General features: G+C 47.7%; 1 protein-coding gene across 1 annotated transcript in view; it reads right to left on the bottom strand.

The window, feature by feature from the left end:
* LOC138505078 (mucin-5B-like) overlaps positions 1 to 19,836 on the bottom strand; it is a 2,064,041-nt gene extending 2,044,205 nt beyond the window's left edge. The window contains exon 1 of the mRNA XM_069625397.1: positions 19,783 to 19,836. The gene's annotated coding sequence lies outside the window, so the exon portion shown is untranslated. The remainder of the gene's footprint in view (positions 1 to 19,782) is intronic.
* Between the last annotated feature and the right edge of the window lie 214 nt (positions 19,837 to 20,050).

Below are 20,050 nucleotides of genomic sequence, written 5' to 3' on the forward strand. Positions count from 1 at the left end.
GGAGACAAACCAGTAATCGATTCTGGACTCGGAATCATGTACCGATGAATAATACGTGTAACCCCTCGCAGTCGGGTGGATGATTCGCCAGGCATCCTCGAGGAAGAGCTGAGAGAGGACACTTCGCATAGTCAGAACATCCCTGCTTGGTGCTCTAACAATCGTGCTGAATCTATCAAGTACCGGGTCCATAGCAATATTGAAATTTCCTCCCCACACTATAGTAGGAACATCGATAGCAGAGATCAACACATAAGTGTTGACCAACAATATCCGCTGACCTGCGATCGAGCCCCAGACAAGAACATACCTAGCCTGAGGGTCTAGTTTATGGCCATCGAGCCGGAGCCCAAGATTTGGGTGTATGAGTGTAGCGACCCCCCCTGGACTGGGATGAGTAGTTGGTACAGAACCTGGACTTGCCCCAACCAGGCATCAGGAAATCGTTATCGGTTCCAACAGTATGAGTTTCCTGTAGCATGACAATTTGGGCACCGTGTCTGACAATGTAATTTCCCACCTTCTTGGCTTTCAAAGGATTATTTAAACCCCTTACATTCCATGAAACAAGTTTAACCCTCAAAGCGTGAGCATAGCTTTACAAAAAACTTGTACGGATAGTGACGCCAAACCCCCAGATGTAGTGTTAGACATTATGAGCCGTGTCAGTGCATTCCAGACCACTTGTTTAAACAGTAACGTATAACCATTTCCCAGAAGAACATCCTCAGAACAGAGACCCATGCAGTGGGTGAGCCTTCTCACTACACACCATGGGGTGAGAACCAAACAGTCCCCAACTTTCCCCCCCCTAACCCGCCCACCACCCTCACCGTCTCCCCCAACTCAACAGTGTCCGACCCCAAATTTGTGGAATACTCCCGGGGTAGCCATGTTGCCTCACATGACCGCCACCCCCGGCTTCCAACGCCACCACTCATAGAAGATGGCTGACTGTAATCACAGATCAAAAGGGCCCAAGAAATAGGGTCAACACCCACTGAATGCCAAATCATGAAAGCATGCAATTCCTAGTCCGCCGGTCGAGGTCTATTGTTCGGGGCAGGTCGCTCCCCTCTTGGAGGGGTGGGTATAGAAGACTCAATATATGATAGGCCTTCGGATGGGTTCTCAAAAAAGTGCGACCTTCCAGTATGCTGGATTCTCATTTTGGCCGGAAACATCAAGGCGTACGTGATATGTCGCTCTCTGAGGAGCCTCTTGACCGGTTCATAAGAGCGTCTGCTCACCTGAACAGAGGCAGAGAAGTCAGGATAGATACGCATACGGTTACCCTCATAGTGTAGTGTGCCGGTCTCTCTGGCCAAACAGAGGATTGTGTCTCTGTCCCTGTAGTTCAGTAGACAAGCAATTATAGTTCGCGGTGGTGCCCCCGGTTTGGGCGCCGGTGCTAGGGTGCGGTGCGCCCTCTCAACAAAAAAATGCTCGGACAATGCCTTGGGCCCAAATAAGGATTTAAAGAGTTCTTCCATATGTTTCTCCATTTGGCCCTTACCGAAGGATTCGGCCACACCAACCACCCAGACATTGTTTCTTCTGGACCTGGATTCAAGGTCCTCGCACTTGCTCTGCAGCTTACTCATAGTGTCTTTAATATAGGATATATCTTGACTCTGGTGCCCAATAGTATCCTCGTTAGCACTTATCCTGCCTTCAGCCTCAGTGACACGCACACTCTCCTTATCTATTCTGGCCTTCAAGGAGCCTATGGTGGCAACTATCTCATCCAGTTTGGTATTCACAGCCAGGAATCCGTTCTGAACTAGTGTGGCCAGTTTATCCTCTCTGTCCAAAACATCCCGATCACCCTGTTCTCCCTCAACCGGCTGCGTGCCAATTGTCACTGAGTGGCTAGCCGTATTGGTAAATGTGTCCATAGGGCCCTTCTTCTTGCCACCAGGACTTGCCAGGCTCCCCCATGTTTGTATCGAATCTGTGCGTATATTAGATCTGGCACAGGATCTCCGCAGGGTCAAGGCCCCCACTTCCGGGAGTGGACACAAGGGGACCTTAACTAAGTGCGGCAGTGTATCACCGCAGGATAGCGAGATCCGGATGAATTGTATCCTCCCACATATATGAAGTCCAGTGCACCAGCGAGACACTCAGTATAGTGGCCCCCCAGGGGTCCTCCCCAGCCGGTAGGGCAAAACCAGAAAGGCCGCGTATCAGTTGCACCGAGGGGGTGAATAGTCGTCCCAGCCAGCAGGGATCAGCCACCAGCAAACCGTAGGGTGCACTGCAGTCCAATTTATAAGGAGACTGTTGATCTAGAGAGGCAGATAGAGAGCGGGAGGTCTGCAGCCCCAAACCAGGAGTTCTCGAGAGACACTCTAGCACCCAGCACCGGACGCCGCCTCACCCCCCACGAGCGGGACAATCCAGGAGTCCCAGGTGTACAACCCAGTTAGCAACGGCTGTTCATAGGGGTATCAGCAATCAGCACCACAGCAACCAAGAGGCACCCGAAGCGTACAAAGTCAATAGGTGGGAGTGTGGGCCCAGCAGACCATATGTGAGGTATAGCTGGCCCCCAGCCGACAAGCCAAGCGGAGAGGCTCAGAGGGGGGCAAGCGGTGCAGCAGGGGGCCACGTCTGCTGGGGGGCTCAAAACCATAAGGGAGCGGCTCACGCGGCACCACCAGGGCTCCGTGTCTCCTCCTCTCCCACCCGGCAGCGGCTCACCTGTTTCGTCGGGTTTGGCAGCGACAGGATCGTGCACCGGTAGAAGTCGCGTAACATCACGGTGAGGGAAGGAGGTCCGAAAGGCAGCGACGGGTCAAGGCCTGGACCGGGACACGGTCAGACCATCCAGCGCAGCAACGGGTCTTCCACAGCGTCCCCTACGAAGGATGTCAGGATCCGGCGCCAAGGAGAAAGCTCCGCCCAGCAGCAGCCCTCAACGCTCAGCAGCCGCGACAATCGGGTAAGTTCTTCTGGAGCCGGGAGTCGGCCCGGGAGCGCCGCTCGCATCGGCAGAACTCCGCGAGGGCAGAGCTTGATGATGCAGTACCGCTGAGGGCTCCGATTTTCACCAACCGTGCATGAGCCCAGTCGCAACCGGCACATCAAATTCCAGCAAACCAGCCAGCCCAAGTACGTATTTATAAGCTCAGGATGTAAAGGCGGCGCGGGACCTTCGGGCTTAAGCGACCATTTTCTCAGTGCGCAACAGCGCCCCCCTTCCCTAAAGTACTTCAAGTAAGTGATGACTGATTTTCGGGAACAAGGGTAAAAATTATGTTTTGGCTGTGAGACAATGCGCCAAACATAGGACGCCATCATCCGATGGCACAGGTAAATACAATTGTGTATCATCAACATACCAATGGATGGCGATGCCATAATCAGAAACTAGATCTACCAAAGTTCCACATGCAGATTGAAAAGTCCTAGTGACAATATAGATCCCTGTGGAATGCCACATTGTACAGGAAGAGGGGAGAAGTTTACTGGTTCAATTTGAACTACTAGAAGTCTGTATGTCAGAAAATAATGGAAGCAGTTCAGAAAAACCCCTGTCCCCATACCCACACACTACAACAATATATTAAGCAATCCAAAGTGGTCCATGTTATCAAAAAAATAACAACAGGGTTTACTGGGCTACAATAGCCGGAAGTGCAACTGCCTTCCCTAACCATTAAGTAACAGTTTTGGTACACACCGGAGACAGTTCTTTGGGAGAAAAACATGTACTTAGAATCAAGCAAAGTGGCTGTAAATACTTGAAGGTAACCACAAGGGAAAACAAGACAGTGAGCTATCTGGCCCTCAGGAAGAACACCCTGGCTCTAGCGAGGGTGCCTGTCCCTAGATGGCGGATGGTGCAACGCCTATTTAAGAGGGATAGGTCAAGAGACTGTCCCTGACTCTATACAATGAGTGCAAGTTGCTGAATGTGAGTAACACTCAGCAAAAAATGGCAATAGGCATTACACCATCCGCCATCTAGGGACAGGCATCCCCGCTAGGGCCAGGGTGTTCTTCCTGAGGGCCAGATAGCTCACTGTCCTGTTTTCCCTTGTGGTTACCTTCAAGTATTTACAGCCACTTTGCTTGATTCTAAGTGCATGTTTTCTCCCATATCATCAAAGGTCACTGCAATGTCTCACAAAACTAATACAGAGGCAACACCCCATCACTAATGCAAAAAATATCATCAGTTACCTAAAGCATAGCTGTCTCTGAACTGTGATTGGCTCTAAAACCAGATTGGTATGATTTAAGAATGTTTGCCTTATTTCTTATTAAAGCCGCTGTTCAATGGTGTGTCATTATGTTGAAGTACATCCTCTTTTCTCTATTCCTTTTCTTGCTATTAATCTTTCTTTTCATTGCAATGTGTGACATCAAACCTAGGATATTTGTGATGTTCATTTCCCTCTTGACACTTTCCCTCTGATTTGAATTAGTGGATCATACTGGTACCATTATATGGTTCCTTTTAGGATTACCCTCAATGTCACATGGAGCATACCGAGGATCACCCTCTCCCCAGTCTTTCTACTTTGTCACTTGTGGAGATTTATTATAACAGTTAGATTTATTGATATAACCCCTGGTGGTGTTCAGTATTCATTTTCTCGGGAGTAACGGACGTCATCCAATATCTTCTCTACCTATATTATAACATATTTTGTAATGTTCTTTCCATCTGTCATATTATGTTATAAAAGGTACCTCATCTTATATGTTGTACCTTATAGTCCCTGAGGTGTTTGACCTGAGAAAACAGAGGGGCATTTTTCCCCCTTATGGTTCATTCACCTCAGCAATCTGATAATTTAGGACTAACTCTGCTGAATGCAACCTTCTCACAACTGGGTCCCAATAAGGAAAAAGGGAAATAAGGCCAAAATCCTATCATTCAACTGCAGCCTTGGTATTTATTTCTGGCTGGTAGGCAGTGGTCTCCAAGGCTTTTATTAGTGACTGTGTGCCACCAGACAGGGACCACTTCCTGATTATGCTTAACAGTGAAGTATGCTGTAGTATTGCTTTACTGAGGGCCATGTGTATCCCCTGCTCTATTGCTTGGCTCCAAGAGGGAACCCAGTTAGCCAAAATGCTCTAGAAACACGAACCAGGGACAAGGACAGTAGGCAATGATATAGTAACGGGATAGTGGAGGAAGTGCTATGTTTTAGGATGAAGGGGTGAGGGATATTTTCTGTGGGGATGTCGTAGAGAGGTAGGGTGCGAGGAGAACAAGGAGATGTGGTGACGTAGAATGCTGTGAAAGTGGTTCTTCAAAAAGGAGGAAAGCTAGGAAGTTGGATTTAAATAGGGATAGAGTCGGAGTAGTCCAGAGAGAGGGTGAGGAAGAGCATTCCAGAGAAAGGGAGGGAGGAGAGCAAGACAGCGGAAATGAGCGGGAGCCCAAGGGGCACGAGAAGCAGCAGGATGTGCCTCAAGGATGATCGTAGGGAGCAAGGGGGAGAATAGGGAGTGAGATGGGCCGATAGGTATGGTGGAGTAGGTCTGTGTATAGTTTTGAAGATGATAAGAATGAGTTTATACTTTGCCCTCTGTCTCACAGATAACCCGCCTACCTTACAACAGGCTGGGGAGGTGAAGGTGAAGCAGGGAAGGTTTAAGAGTTTCCAGACAGCAAAGTTGAGGACTTTGTTGAGAGGTGAAAAGGCATAGTTGGGAAGGCGACAGAGTAGACTGGCACAGTAGTCAGATTGAGAGAGTACTAAAGAGGAGATTAGGTGCATGTGTTAGTCTGAATGGGGACACAGGAGCACCGGCACCGTTAACAATGGTGCTGGTGCTTCCGTGAGAACTCTGCGAGCGGGTGCTGCCCCTCTGTGTCCGTCAGAAACCAAATTAGGATCTGCCAGGAACGAGACTCGGTGCAGCTGTCAGAGGCCAGAAACCCTCCTATTGCATGCGCGGTTACAAGGAACCAAAAATAGTTAAAATAAATAACCAAATAAAGATAAAAAGAGTTAAAATAAAAACAGTAGGTAACTCAATAAAACCAGCGTCCAGTCGGCCGCCATGGTTTCGGAAGAGCTGAAACCTAAAAGAAATTAATCAAATAAGGAAATATTAACAAATAAAACAAGGTAAAATAAACAAAAGCCAGGGAGGCAAATGGCCAAACCTGTAAGGGGCGTGAGTGGGGAGGTAAAGCTGTTCCAGGACACCTGGAAGTGTCTGATGGCGACATATGAAGCAAACCAAGTGATGGCCTTGCCTCTGATGCCTACAAGAGATAGTGTTGAGATGATCACAATGGCTGATGGTATCGAAGGCAACAGAGCGGTCGAGAAGAATAAAAACAGATGAACAGTTAGCATGACGAGTGGAAAAGATGTAGTTGCTGGCATTGAGGAGAGCTAAATCTGTAGAGAGCAGTGGTCGGAAGCCAGATTGAAAAGGATCCCATAGGTTGTGTGTGTTATGGAACTCAGTAAGTCGTTTGGAAACTACATGCTCTATGATTTTGGAATAGTGAGGTAGAAGAGAGACAGAATGAAGGTTGGCAGGGCAGTTAGTATCTAGGCCACATTTCTTAAGCATTAGGATTACAGTATGCAACTTGAAGGATGATGGAAAGTGGCACTGTCAAAGAGAGGAGTTTAAGAGGGAAGTAAGATATGGAGAATTACTGGGAGCTATGAGTTTCACTATGTGCAGGATAGAGGGTCGATGGGGCACATGGAGGGTTAGCATTGAGGAGAAGGTCATGAATCTCATCAGGGTTAGTGGGGGCAAAGGAAGACATTGTTGCAGGAGAGAAGGGTAGAGGTGGTGGAGAAAAGTGAGCAAGTGGGGGATAGAAGGGACTTTGCGAGGGTATTTTGAATGTTGGACATTTCTTCAGCAAAGTAGAGAACTAGATCATTAGTAGAAAGAGTAGAGGAGAGTTTAGGAGGTGACAAACTGAACTGAGAGATTTTTGGAGGTGCCATGGTTGAGACAAAATGAGACAAAATGAGAGAGAGCTAGAAGTCATGTTTGGCAGTCAGGAGCAGAGGAGCAGCTTTGAAGAGCATTCAGGTAGAGTTGGAGATCCGAGGAGTGTCTAGATCTTTGCCAAGCGTGAAAGCTTTTTCTCGTTGTTTTCAGGGCGCAGATGGTAGGTGTAATCCAAGGCCATGGAGGGAAAGGTTAAGGAGTGAATGTAGTAAGATGTAAGTGAGAGGAGAAGGGAGCATCAAGAGCAGCGTTAAAGATAGTGAAGTCTTTATCAGCGGATGGAACAGTGAATTTTGCATTGGAGGAGAGAGAGCGGGGTATGTAAGAGAGGTGGATAGGGAATTTTGAGGATGGAAACTTGCGCTTGGTAAAGGAAGTAGTAGATGCTGATACAGGGGTGGAAGTAGGAGTAGAGGCAAAGATGATGGAATGATCCGAGGGAGATGGTGCGGTGGAGAGATTAGAGACAGAGAGTTGAGAGGCGAGTAGAATAAGGCCAAGGGAGTTACCACTTGAATGGGTGGGCAGAGACAGAACAGAAGAGAGCAAGTCGTTATGGAGAAGAGAGCTAAAGTCAGTAGATAGAGAAGAAGGGAGGTTAACGTCACCAGTGACGATGAGGTGATGATGGGGAAGAAGGGAGTCAATTAGCCGGAAGAGGTGGTCAATAAATTGACCAAGTGGACCAGGTGGCTGATAGAGAGATATAATATGAATGCCATAGGTAGCAATGATTGTGAAGATAGTGTATTCAAAAGAGGGAGAAACAGTGGGAGATAGGGGAGTAAGAGAGATGAACAAGTTACTTCTTACCTTGTAACGTTCTTTCGACGGGATGTTCCTCCGACGTATTCCTCATCTTAGATATCTCCTTCCAGCTCTGCTGGCCTCGGAAAATGTTTTCTCTAGAGGGCGCTGCGCGTCGACGTCCTCCGAGTCGATGTCCTTCGACAGCCGCCGTATCGACGTCATCCTGCCTATAAAGGCTGCGCGCAGCGTCCGTTGCTCAGTTCCGTTTTGTAGCCCACAATAATACTTTCTGGACCAACTAATCACCCCGAAGGAGCGTAAGCTGCAACAACAAGGGAAGTAGAACTGCGGGGATGGATGGGAGGGTCGATGAGGAATACGTCGGAGGAACATCCCGTCGAAAGAACGTTACAAGGTAAGAAGTAACTTGTTCTTCGAAGGTATTGTGTCCTCCGACGTATTCCTCATCTTAGATAGGCTCCCATAGCAGTATTCTATTATCGGAGGAGGGAGTACTGACTTCACGCTGTCTTCTATTGATGAATAGAATGCAGTACAGCCCTTCTAAACCTAGTCTCTTGACTGGAGGAGGAATCCAGATTGTAAAAACGTGTAAAGGTATGGACAGACGACCATGTAGCGGCCGCACATATGTCTTTAACCGGCACGCCTCTTTTGGGGGCCGATGAAGCTGCAATACCTCTGGTCGAGTGAGCCCTTAGGTTTTGAGGGGGCTCCTTCCCTGCCAGTTTATAACATTCCAGAATGGCTAGAATGATCCATCTGGAAATGGTCTGCTTAGTTATTGGTAACCCCAGCTTATGACCTGTGTAACCTACAAACAGCTGGTCTGCCTGTCTTATCCTGGCTAGTCTACTAATGTAAAAACTTAAAGCCCTCCTAGGGTCTAGCCTGTGTAACCTCTCTTCCTCTTTCCCCGGGTGAGGAGGAGGATAGAAAGATGGTAGGGTCATCTTCTGAGTGATATGGAATTCAGAAACCACCTTTGGGAGGAAATTAGGCTTCACTTGCAGGACAACTTTGTCTTTGTGAAATATAGTATGAGGGGGTTTACAAGAAAGAGCTTGTAATTCGCTCACCCTTCTAGCAGATGTAAGTGCTATTAATAAAACAGTTTTAAGGGTAAGGAATCTTAACGAACAAGAATGAAGAGGTTCGAAAGGTGTACTCATCAGGAAAGTTAGTACTAAGTTTAAATCCCATAGGGGAACTTGGAATGGTCTTGGGGGATAAACATTGGTTAACCCCTTTAGAAACTGTATTACCAAGGGTAATTTGAAATAGGATGGTTCTTCCGCAGTACGCTTAAAGATGGATAGCGCTGCGAGATAGCCCTTAATGGTGCCAACTTGAAGGCCTGAATTTGCCAAATATAGTAGGAAGGACAAAACCATTGGTGTACCACATGAAAAAGGGTCGATATTCTGTTCTCTGCACCAGCTGCAAAATCTGTTCCAACGGCAGCGGTATAAAGACTTTGTACTGGCCTCCTTGCCGAAAGCAACACCTCCATAACATCATCAGGGAGGTCCCAATCCTTGTACCTCAGCCTTTCAGAAGCCAAGCGTGAAGGTTGAGGGTTTTGATGTCTGGATGGAGAACCTGACCTCCCTTCTGTGAGAGTAGGTTCTCTCTGAGTGGAAGTCGAATTGGAGGGCAGATGGACAAGTCTAGAAGGTCCGGGTACCACGTTCTCCTGGCCCAATCCGGGGCAATTAGGATCATGGTTCGCCGGAATCTTCTCAACCTCCTGATCATTTGAGGAATGATAGGGACCGGTGGGAATGCGTACAGAAGCGGAAACTCCCAGTCCACTATGAACGCGTCGCCCAGAGCTCCTCTCGGGGGAAATTCCCTTGAGCAGAACAGGTTGCATTTCCTGTTTAGGCTGGTGGCGAACAGATCTACCTGAGGGATTCCCCAAAGGGCGAAGATCTCTTGAAGGACTTCCTGAGCTAGCTCCCACTCGTGGGAGACTGTGTTCTGCCTGCTCAGAGCGTCCGCTGTCAAGTTCTTCTCTCCGGCTAGGTGAACTGCCGATAGAGAGATTTCTTCTTGGATTGCCCAAAACCAGAGCTGCATCGCCTCTCTGCACAGGGGTAGTGATCCTACGCCTCCTCTTTTGTTGAGGTAATGCATGGCCACCGTGTTGTCCATCATTATCAGGACGTTCTTCCCTTGTACAGCTGGCAGGAACGCCTTCAGCGCAAGTCTGATGGCTCTCAGCTCTAACAGGTTGATGTGTAGTCTGGACTCCGATGGAGACCAACGACCGCTGATGGTCAAGTCGTTGGCATGGGCTCCCCACCCCGTGAGTGAGGCATCCGTGACTACTGTTATCTCCGGCCAGGGTTGCCAAAACTGTTCTCCTTTCAGAATGTTCTCCTGACAGGCCCACCACTGAAGGTCTCGAGCCACCCTGCCGGGAACCTGAAGAAGATCTGTCAATCTCCCTGAGAATTGTGACCACTGAGTCCTCAGTGCCCACTGGAGGGATCTCATTCTCAGGCGAGCCTCTGGCACTAGGAAAATGCAGGATGCCATGAGGCCTAGCAACCTCAAAAAGTCGAAAGCTGGGAGACGTTGGGCATGCTGGAACTTGGTAACCATCTGTAGAATATCTGAAGCCCTCACCTCTGGTGGCGAGGCTTTTCCCAGGGAAGTATCCAGGATCGCTCCTCTGAACTGGAGTCTCTGCGATGGTATCATTTGTGACTTCTTTAAATTGAGAGAGAAGCCCAGTCTGTGAAGGAAGTGGCACACGTGATTTAGCTGGATCTGAGCTTGTTCCGGAGAAACAGCCCTGATCAACCAATCGTCCAGGTAGGGGTAGACGCGAATCCCTTCCCCCCTTAGACTTGCAGCCACTACCGACATTAACTTGGTGAAGACCCTTGGGGCGGAGGTCAGCCCAAATGGCAGCACTCGAAATTGATAGTGAGAGTTGCCAATTGCGAACCTCAGGTATTTCCTGTGTTTGAGATGGATAGGCACATGGAAATAAGCGTCCTGAAGGTCCAGAGATACCAACCAGTCCTGGAACTGAAGGGCCTGGAGGATCTGAGAAAGAGTGACCGTCTTGAATTTGTCTTTTCTGAGGAATTTGTTCAATTCTCGCAAGTCAAAGATGGGTCTCATTCCTCCGTCTTTCTTTGGAATGAGAAAGTAAGGGGATTACCAGCCCTTGTTCCTCTCCGCTACAGGTACTGGTTCTATGGCACCTTTCTCTAGCAGGTCCCAAATTTCCTGCAAGAGGAGCGAATCTGGATCTTTCTGACAGCTGATCCCCGGTGGATGACTCTGAGGTATACGTAGGAAAGGCAGGCAGTAACCTTGGGCAACTGTTTCCAATGCCCAAGCATCTGACATGATAGCCTGCCATACCGTCAGATGTTGAGTCAACCTGCCTCCTACAGGTGTCCTGTAAGGGAAGTCCTCAGAGTGGTTTTGGGGCGGCTGATGCAGATGCCGATGGTAAAGAGGCACCTGTTGTTGCTGCGGCTTTTGAATATCTACCCCGCCCACCTCGGGTAGTTCTTCTTTGACCCCTTTGAGCCGGTCGTCCTCTACCTCTTTCGAATGCGGAGTAGAAGCGAAAGGACTTGCCCCTCGCAGAGGTTCCTGTGGGACGAAAAGGAATCTGATGGATTGCAGCTCCTAGGGATTTTGCTGCTGCTTTTGAAGTTTGCAGTTTCTCTAAACTGTCATCCGCCTTTTTCCCGAACAAAGAAAAGCCATCGAATGGCATGTTCAAGAGCCTGGCTTGCACATCTGGGGCAAAACCCGACTTTCTCAACCAAGCGAATCTCCTGGTTGATGTACTAGCCGCCATTGCTCTGCTGATACTGTCAGCCGAATCAATGCCCGTCTGGAGGGATTCGCACATAGCGTCTTTACCGTCCTGTATAATATTCAGGAACGCATCCCTTTCTTCTCCCTCCGGGATGCAGTCAGCCGCTGTAGAAGCACACTCCCAAAGTGTATGGCTGAACCTAGCAAGGGTGCATGTAGCATTAACAGATTTTAACGCCATGCTACATGCTGAAAAGACTTTCTTTGCCATAGCATCATATTTTTTATCGTCCCTGTCCTGTGGGACGGTAGGATAAGCCGTCTTGACATCGGTAGAGGATGCTGCCTGTACCACCAGACTTTCTGGGGATGGGTGTTTAGATAAAAACACTGGATCTGTAGAAGATACCCTGTACTTTGTAGACAGTTTTTTATTTACTGCTGGTACTACATCTGGGGTTTCCCAGTTTGTCATGATCTTTCTCTGAAGAGCTTTATGAAAAAGCACCACAGGATCCTCTTGTGGGCCTTTGTCAAGAATATCTGTGAGGTCATCTTGTTGGAAAGATTGTGAAGGTGCAGACCACCCCATGAACTCTGTAATCCTGGCCATTAAGGCTCTGTAGGGGGTTTCAGCATGCTCCCCAGGGTCTGGCTTAGCAAACTCCACCTAAGGGGAAGTGTTAAACCTGCTTGCCTCATGTAAAGAATCATGAAGATCCTTTAATCTGCGCTCTTCAGAGGAAAATTCCTCTCTAACTGGGGTTACAGGTCCCTGTAACTCAAATGTGTCTTCCTGTTCAGACAAATCACCCTCTTCTAAAATTGAGATATAGTTCTCAATTGTTCTGAACTCATAAAGGGAGTAAATCCCATTTCCAAGGCAGAGGGTGCCGAACTTGTCATTATTGGCCTCGAAAACGTCGATGTCGTCGACGCTGACGTCGAAGGCTTCGAGCATGGCATCGAAAACAGAGGCGGAGGCCTCGAAGACCTCGACAGAATTGGAATTCTACTCGACAATATCGAAGCCATCGACGTCGAGGGCCTGGGGATAGTCACTGGATGTGTGGTAACCGTGACTTTTCTTGGCGTCGACGCCGGTGTCGAAGCCGGCGTCGAGTCGACAGACCCGTGTGTCGAAGGTCCCTTCGACAACGGCGTCGAAGACATCGACCTCGACGTCGACGGAACATTCGTCGACGGCGTCGACGGAACCTTCGAGGAAGGTTTGGAGGTCATAGTCCTGCTCGAGGGTTCGAGACGCGCTCGAGAGGTTTCTTTCGCCGGGTACTGCGACTCGCGGCGTTTTTGACCTTCGGGTCTTTCGACCAGAGCATCGCTCTCGGCAGTCTTCGAGGGGGTCGAGGCCGCGTTCTCGAAGACGCTCATCATATTTTTTCGGAATTCCTCCCATTCAGCCCGGGAACTATGTTTCGTGGGGCAAGGGATTCTTTTTGGCGAAACAGAAGAAGAGGAAGACGGAGAAGGGGATCTTCGACGTCTCCTCTTCGAGTGCTTCGATCTCGAGGAGTGATGAGACCCACTCTGAGACCTGGAGCGCGAATGGTGACGAGGAGACGAATGTCTCGACTTCGTCGACGAAGAAGAAGCTTTAAAAGTCTTACCTTTCTCCAGCTTCCCCCTACGCTCCTTCAGGGCCTTAGCTGTCATGGACATACAGTCCTCGCACTCCGAACAATGGTGTTCAGCTCCCAAACACCACAGACAAATTCTGTGAGGATCGGTCAACGACATCTTTTTCCCACAATCCCGACATTTCTTGAAGCCGGATCGAGGAGTTGTCGGTTCCGACGAGGAAGCCATCGAGTACGGATCGAATAACTCGAGGTAAATAGGATTAATCTGACTAAGAACTGAGCAACGGTATTCCGAGGCACTGAGTAAGCGCGGAAAAACGGAACTGAGCAACGGACGCTGCGCGCGGCCTTTATAGGCAGGATGACGTCGACGTCGATACGGCGGCTGTCGAAGGACATCGACTCGGAGGACGTCGACGCGCAGCGCCCTCTAGAGAAAAATTTTTCCGAGGCCAGCAGAGCTGGAAGAAGATATCTAAGATGAGGAATACGTCGGAGGACACAATCCCTTCGAAAGGAAGTTTGGAAGATGTGAACAGTCCTAAACCACCACCCCTACCAGTTGGGCGGGTAGAGTGGTGAAGGTGTAGGCAGGGTTGTAAAGGGCAGCAAGGGTTGCAGTGTCTGAGGGAGAACTCCAGGTTTCTGTAAGAGTAATAAGGTCAGGAGAGGGAGGTAATTGGGGTGGATGCGAGAAGAGGAAGTGTGATGAAAGTTAGGGTTGGAGGTTTTGAGAATAGAGAGTAGGTGAGCAAGAAGAGGGTTGGCATTGAGGAAAAGAGATGACAGATCTAAGAAGAGTTGAAATGGCTTTGAGCAGAGGAGAATGAAGAAAGAAATAGAAGAGAAAGGAAGAGACAGTAAGAGCAGTGCATGGTAAGGGTGGGGCTGAGCAAAGACATAATTGGTACCCACAAGCAAGTACCATGACACAGCTCAAAGGCAAAAAGGCAAATAGGCTGGAGGAAAGGCTGGAGGTTAGACCATAGCGGTTTGCCCTTTGCTGGGCCACCTGGGGCTGAGTCGCCCCAAGGCAAGGAGCCGAGCACTGGAAGTGGTGAGGTGCATCAAATGGCGGGAAGGGGAAGTGGGACCACTAGCCTGCGGCTACTTAGCAGACTGGGAGAATGAGTCCTGGCCTGTGTGTCCTGTTTGTCACATGATAGAGCAAGCAGAAGCCGGTGGGGCAGCCAGGCCGCCTCTACAGCCACCTCTGAAGGTAGCCTCAGGCAGATGGAATAAGTGGCTCTGGTGCTGTTGTAATGCACTCTGTGTTGCTCTCAGTCCAGCTGATGCCCCTTTTGAAGATGGAACGGCCTTTCAAAGATGGCAGGTTTGGGGTCAGAAGTCACGTGATCGATCCTGGATGCTTCTTGTAGGTCCCCTGACCTCATTAGCAGGCTTGGGAAGGTGGAAAGAGTGCTTTGGTGTTGTTGGGATGAGCTCTGTGTTGCTCTCAGCCCAGTTGAAACCCCATGATGCCACTGGGCTGTAGATCATCATTGCCTTTTGTGGTAGTTGAATTCCTTGCAGACATCTTTTTACTTTACTATTGGCTGCACCTACCTCATGGGGCCTATTCTTCTGCGATAAAAATCAAAGGCTAATGAGCTTGAACAAGTCCTCCATATTTGGCAAGGCACATAAGTATCTCTGACATTTACAGCTCAAAAAGTAAGGCTAACCAGCCAGCAAACAGCAAGTGACTACCAAGGGAATGTGAAAATGGACTAAGGAATCGAGGGTAAAGCAGAAACGCAAACAAAGAGATATTTTAGGAGCGTGCTAGTCAATGTTAAAAAGTAATGTGCCACCAATGAAGCTAAAACAGAACTATATCTGAAATTAGGGTTTGCCTTTGTCATACAGCAGACTTTGATTGACAAATAGGGAAGAAAAGATAATCGAGGTAACATTGTTTTATTAACAAATCAGCAAAAATTTGGTAAAAACAAAAAAAATATATAACGTCTGCAGTGGCGGAGGAAGCTTTGGTGTCCGGTGGGGAGGCGGATAGAACCTCAGGGGGCACGAAGTTATTTTTATATTTGAAATTACTTATGAGTGAGCACTCAACGGGGGTGGGTTGTGGCAGCAGCTTCATGCGTGCGATTTAAAGTGACCATTACTTGCAAAGTCTATAGCCGTAGCTATAGCGAGGGAGCCTGTACCAACCAAGGGGATTCCGGAATAGAGGAGTATAATTATGGGTTAAAATGTTGCATTTTATACAGCATTCTTTCTGTGGAAAAACTGGTCAAAAAGCAAAACAGTTTGCAATTGGTATTGTAGGTTATCCCCAACCAAAATTGCAATCGATCCAAGCCACTACAGGGCACAGGAGCATTTCACAAAGCCCATGATATATGGCAGTACAACAATATGTTCACACTGGCAGTGCCATACAGTTCCAGGCTGGATGCACCAATATTTGCCAGAATTCCTATATAAGAACATATACGTTTGCTTTGCACAAAATGCCAGTAATTGCGCTATAAGAAAACATGTCCATATTGGCTCAGCCAATGTATGGCAGTATCCCAACAAAAGAACATACTTCTGTTGGCTTTGCCTTTACAAAATACCATGTCACAATAGGAAAAGATGTCCACACTGGCTGCACAATGTATTCCAGCCTAGACACATACTAACACTTTTCATATTTGCTTTATTCTTGATGCACAGTAACACATGTTATGCCACAGTAATAAATAGCTAGACTGGCTGCACCTAAATGCCAGTTTAGCCATGTAATAACACTTAACATGCTTGCTTTATCATAGATGGCTAGTAAAACATGTCATGCCACAGTATGAAAGGGTGCGACTGACTGCCACTGAAATGCCAGTCTAGCCCTGTAATAGAACTTAACATGCTTGTATTAGCAGATGCCCAGTACATAACATGTCATGCCACAGCAAGAAATTGCTAGACTGCCTGCCCCAAATACCAATTTAGACACGTAATAACACAACATCCTTTCTTTCAACATCCATCAGTTGATAAAAGAAAGGATGATGATTTTTTTACTGGGCATCTAAGATAGATGCCCAGTAGAAATTGTTTTGTTAACACACCCCACCCTGGGAACCCGCTGCCCGGCCTAGCACAAACAAATGTGCGCTTACACATTTACACACAACATTCACACATGCACCCATATGTCATACTCTCACTCATTCAACACATAATACATACAAATATACAATCTTACATGCCCACAGCCCCGATACTCACAGACTCCTCCAACGCCTCCAACGGAGCACGAACAGGAAGCACAAAGCATGCTTCCTGGTTCCTGCATTTGTATGTGCGGGGAGGTGCTGGTGCACAGCACCCCTTCGCACATACAAAAATGCAGTATCCTAAACTGCATTCCCAAAGGACCATACAAGGCTGGGGCACCAAAACACGCCCGGCCATGTATGGCCCACTGGAACTGTGCAGCTGGGGTACGAAATTTCAATGGGAAAGAATGCTAGTACAAGCCAGCCCAGGAGTGCTCCCCTATCAGCAACAAGCAGCTGAGTAGCACTTCTCGGCTGGTGCAGTCCTCCATAATGGGTGAGAGTTCTAGTGGGTCGGCACCCCACATGCATTATGGACAAGCTGCCCCAGGCCATAAACTATCTATGCCATTAATGGTCACCTTGAAGGCTGCAGTCTTTCATGCATATGATTTAAAGTGACCATTACTGGCATTGATAAGACAACCCGTATTTGCCAGTAATGGTCACTTTAAATCACATGCAGGAAGGCTGGTGCCACAACCTATCTATGTCAGTAATGGCCATGCATGAAGCTTCATGCATGTGATTTAAAGTGACTATTACTGGCATTGATCTGTTGTGGCAGCCACTTTGTGCATGTGATGTACTATAGTGACCACTACTGGCACATATAGGTTTTCACAGCCTATCTATGCAACTAATGGTCACAGTAAATCACATGCATGAATCTAGTGCCACAGCCTATCTGTGACAACAGCCTCTGCAGAGGATTTACAGTGAACAACCATTTAGTTGGTCACTGTAAATCCCTGGCAGAGATGATTCAAACACAGGCACATGCACACACACACACACACTTGGTTCTAACATACACATGCATTCATACATACATGTACAGCTACACTCATTCAATTAATCTGTCATGGAATGCACACACACACATACAATGCATTACATAGCAACACTTTCATTCATACATAGATGAGATACACATAAATATACATAATACAAACAAACAAACAAACGTAACTTTTCTTCAGTACAGAAGCACCACACACCAGGCAGCACACACAATGAATAAAGGTGCATGGCGCTGGCACACCGGTTGCCGCCACGCCAGCGTGGCTGCCATGGCAGCCCTGTGAGTGGCACACTGCACTATTTGTTTTAAAAAGCTGCCAAAGGTTTTTAAAAAAAGACCCTGTGTTTGTCGTGCTGCACTCGTATGCATGCCACACACAGAGTCTTTTTTTTTTTCTTATCATCATCAGGGATGGTGTCCTGAGTGAGCGCCAGGGAGGTGTCAGTGAGGTGAACAGCCCCCCTGTCCCTCCTGGCTCCGCCACTGTGCATCTTGATTAAACTCACAATTGTCAGGATGGATCTTCTCCTTGGTGGTATAACGCTGTGGGAAAGCTTATCTAAAGAAAGTGTCTCTTGTGAAAGTAAAATGTACAAGCAAAAGTTCTGCCAGTGCACTGTAAGCCCGACAGGCCTGGGTTTTAAGGGTTTGAACCCTATTTTCCATCTTTCTTGGGTCTCTCAACTTGAATTCTCAGTTTCTGGTTTAAGGTTTCCTGCACCTTGTTTCCCACAGTTCTGAGTCTTTTGTCCTTGGTCCCTAAGGCGTACATGGAGCGTTTGATTGGATTATATAAGTGGGATTGTGAGAGTCGGGCCTTCTATGATAGACTGAAGCCTGATGATAACAGGAAACTGCCCCAACGCTCCGACAGGGCTCTCATCAGGTTGCCTCCTTCCTTCTTCCCTGCTTGGTACCGGCTCCTCCAGCTACCTGCTCCAATCACTCTCTGCTCCCGGTTTATTGCCTCAAGTTTTGTTCTCACAAAGCTTTTTCCCTCTTTAGTCATCTTTCAAAGGGTATCTCGGTTTGTCATCGGGTCTACTACTTTTCCTTCACCAAAATGTCCCTCTACACCTCTCTGTACTACTCCCTCCCTTAGTCATTCGCTAGTCTTTGTTTCCACCTCTTCACTTCCTTCTTCCTGGAAGTTATCCAAGATTTCCCCTCACTTCTTTCCACTTCCAGAGGTTTCTCCACTCCTTCATCTTGTTCAAAATTTCATCTACCCACTCTGCTTCCATTTCCTCAATATTTTGTCCTTTTCCTGTCCATCTCTATCTTCTTGCACCAGCTGTCTAATCTCCTTCACCACTTTGGGCACCGCCTTTAAAAATAAAAGTAAGATATAAAAAGAGGGAGCAAGAGAGGGGAAACAGGGATTGAAAAGGCTTTGCCCCCTCTGAGAGAAAAAAATAATTAAAATTCTGTCCTACCAATTTAGACTTTCCAATTCCTTGTTATAGCTCTCGTATTCTTCTCCCTTTTAGGGTCCCCCTTCTCCCTTTTGGGTACCTCTCTTAAACCAAGTCTCTAGTTCTCTACGATTTCCCTTTTTTTCTTCACCCCTTTGGATACATTCTTCCCTCCACTCCTCTGGTACTTCCTCCTCCTGCCCCTCTGGGTTACTCTCTTCCAAAACTTGACCTTTTCTTGTCCAACATTCTGGGACTTCCTTCTTCCAGCCCACTGGGTATCTTTATCTCCCACATTCAGGGCCTGTCTTTACCCAGCCTCCTAGGACCTCACTGCAGCCTCTTGTCTCCTCCTTACACCAGCTTGCTGGTCTTCTCCTCCAGTCTTCTGCCTACTGCACTCGCTAGGCTCTAGGGGCTCTGCTCCAGTCTTCAGCCTCCAGCTTCTGCTCTTCATTTCTTCAGCCAGCACCAAAGGAGCTCTTTTCCTCCTCCTGCCACCACCTACTGACTGAGCCCTTGAGGTTTTATAGGGCTTTGGCCCCTCCTTTCAGACTCCCACTGGTGGAAAGTGGATCTGTTTTGGCGGTTTTGTATCTGGAACTTGGGAATCATAGGTCTTTGGGTCTGGATGGATATGGACCCCTGCTTTGGGAACTGAGAACCACGACCGCCAATGTAGAATTCCAAACTCCCTTTGGTTCTTTAAATAGATTCCGGAGTAGCTTCAGCATCTGCGTGAGGGGAGACAGGCATACCACAAGCACTGCTAGGCCCATCGGGACACCCCTCCTCTAGTGTCTTAAAGTGGCCGTACAGGTGACCATCACTGTATGATCAAGTGCCCTCTTTGCAGCCCCACTATCTACTAGCTCACATCTTGCACAGGTCACCAGTTTACCCACACAGTCATTGTTCAGAAAAACGACTGCATGCAATCTGTGTATATTTCAAGATGAGGCCCTTTAAGCTCAGTGGGACAATCACAACTTCTGTCAAACTGCTATTTTATATTTGGAGGCCCTCTGTGAGACCCATTGTATCTTTTTGGACAAGAAGTATACTCAGGGTCAACAAAGATGCATTTTAATAAAAGGTATATATCTATATTCCATGTTACTGATGATTTTATTCTTAATGATTTTAAAGTAACTCACCACTGAAATTTCCACAGAGTCCACAAGTCTTGTTTGTGTATCTCTCACTCACTTTCAGCTGCAAGAAAAAAATTACACAATCAAATAAAACAGAGAAGAAACAACTTTTCAATTAAGAATGATTTCCTGCTCATTATTTTCTATTTAGCATTGAGCCAAAGGCATTGCATAAAAATTGTGTTTGGGTGTATCTACAAAGAAAGAATCTGTGCTAAGGGAATTCGAATCATGAAAATGGACATGTTGCATAAAAAAAGAAACCCCCATG

This window comes from Ambystoma mexicanum, chromosome 11, assembly GCF_040938575.1.
Source record: "Ambystoma mexicanum isolate Mex_15411 chromosome 11, UKY_AmexF1_1, whole genome shotgun sequence".
In the NCBI taxonomy this organism is placed as follows: Eukaryota; Metazoa; Chordata; class Amphibia; order Caudata; family Ambystomatidae; genus Ambystoma; species Ambystoma mexicanum.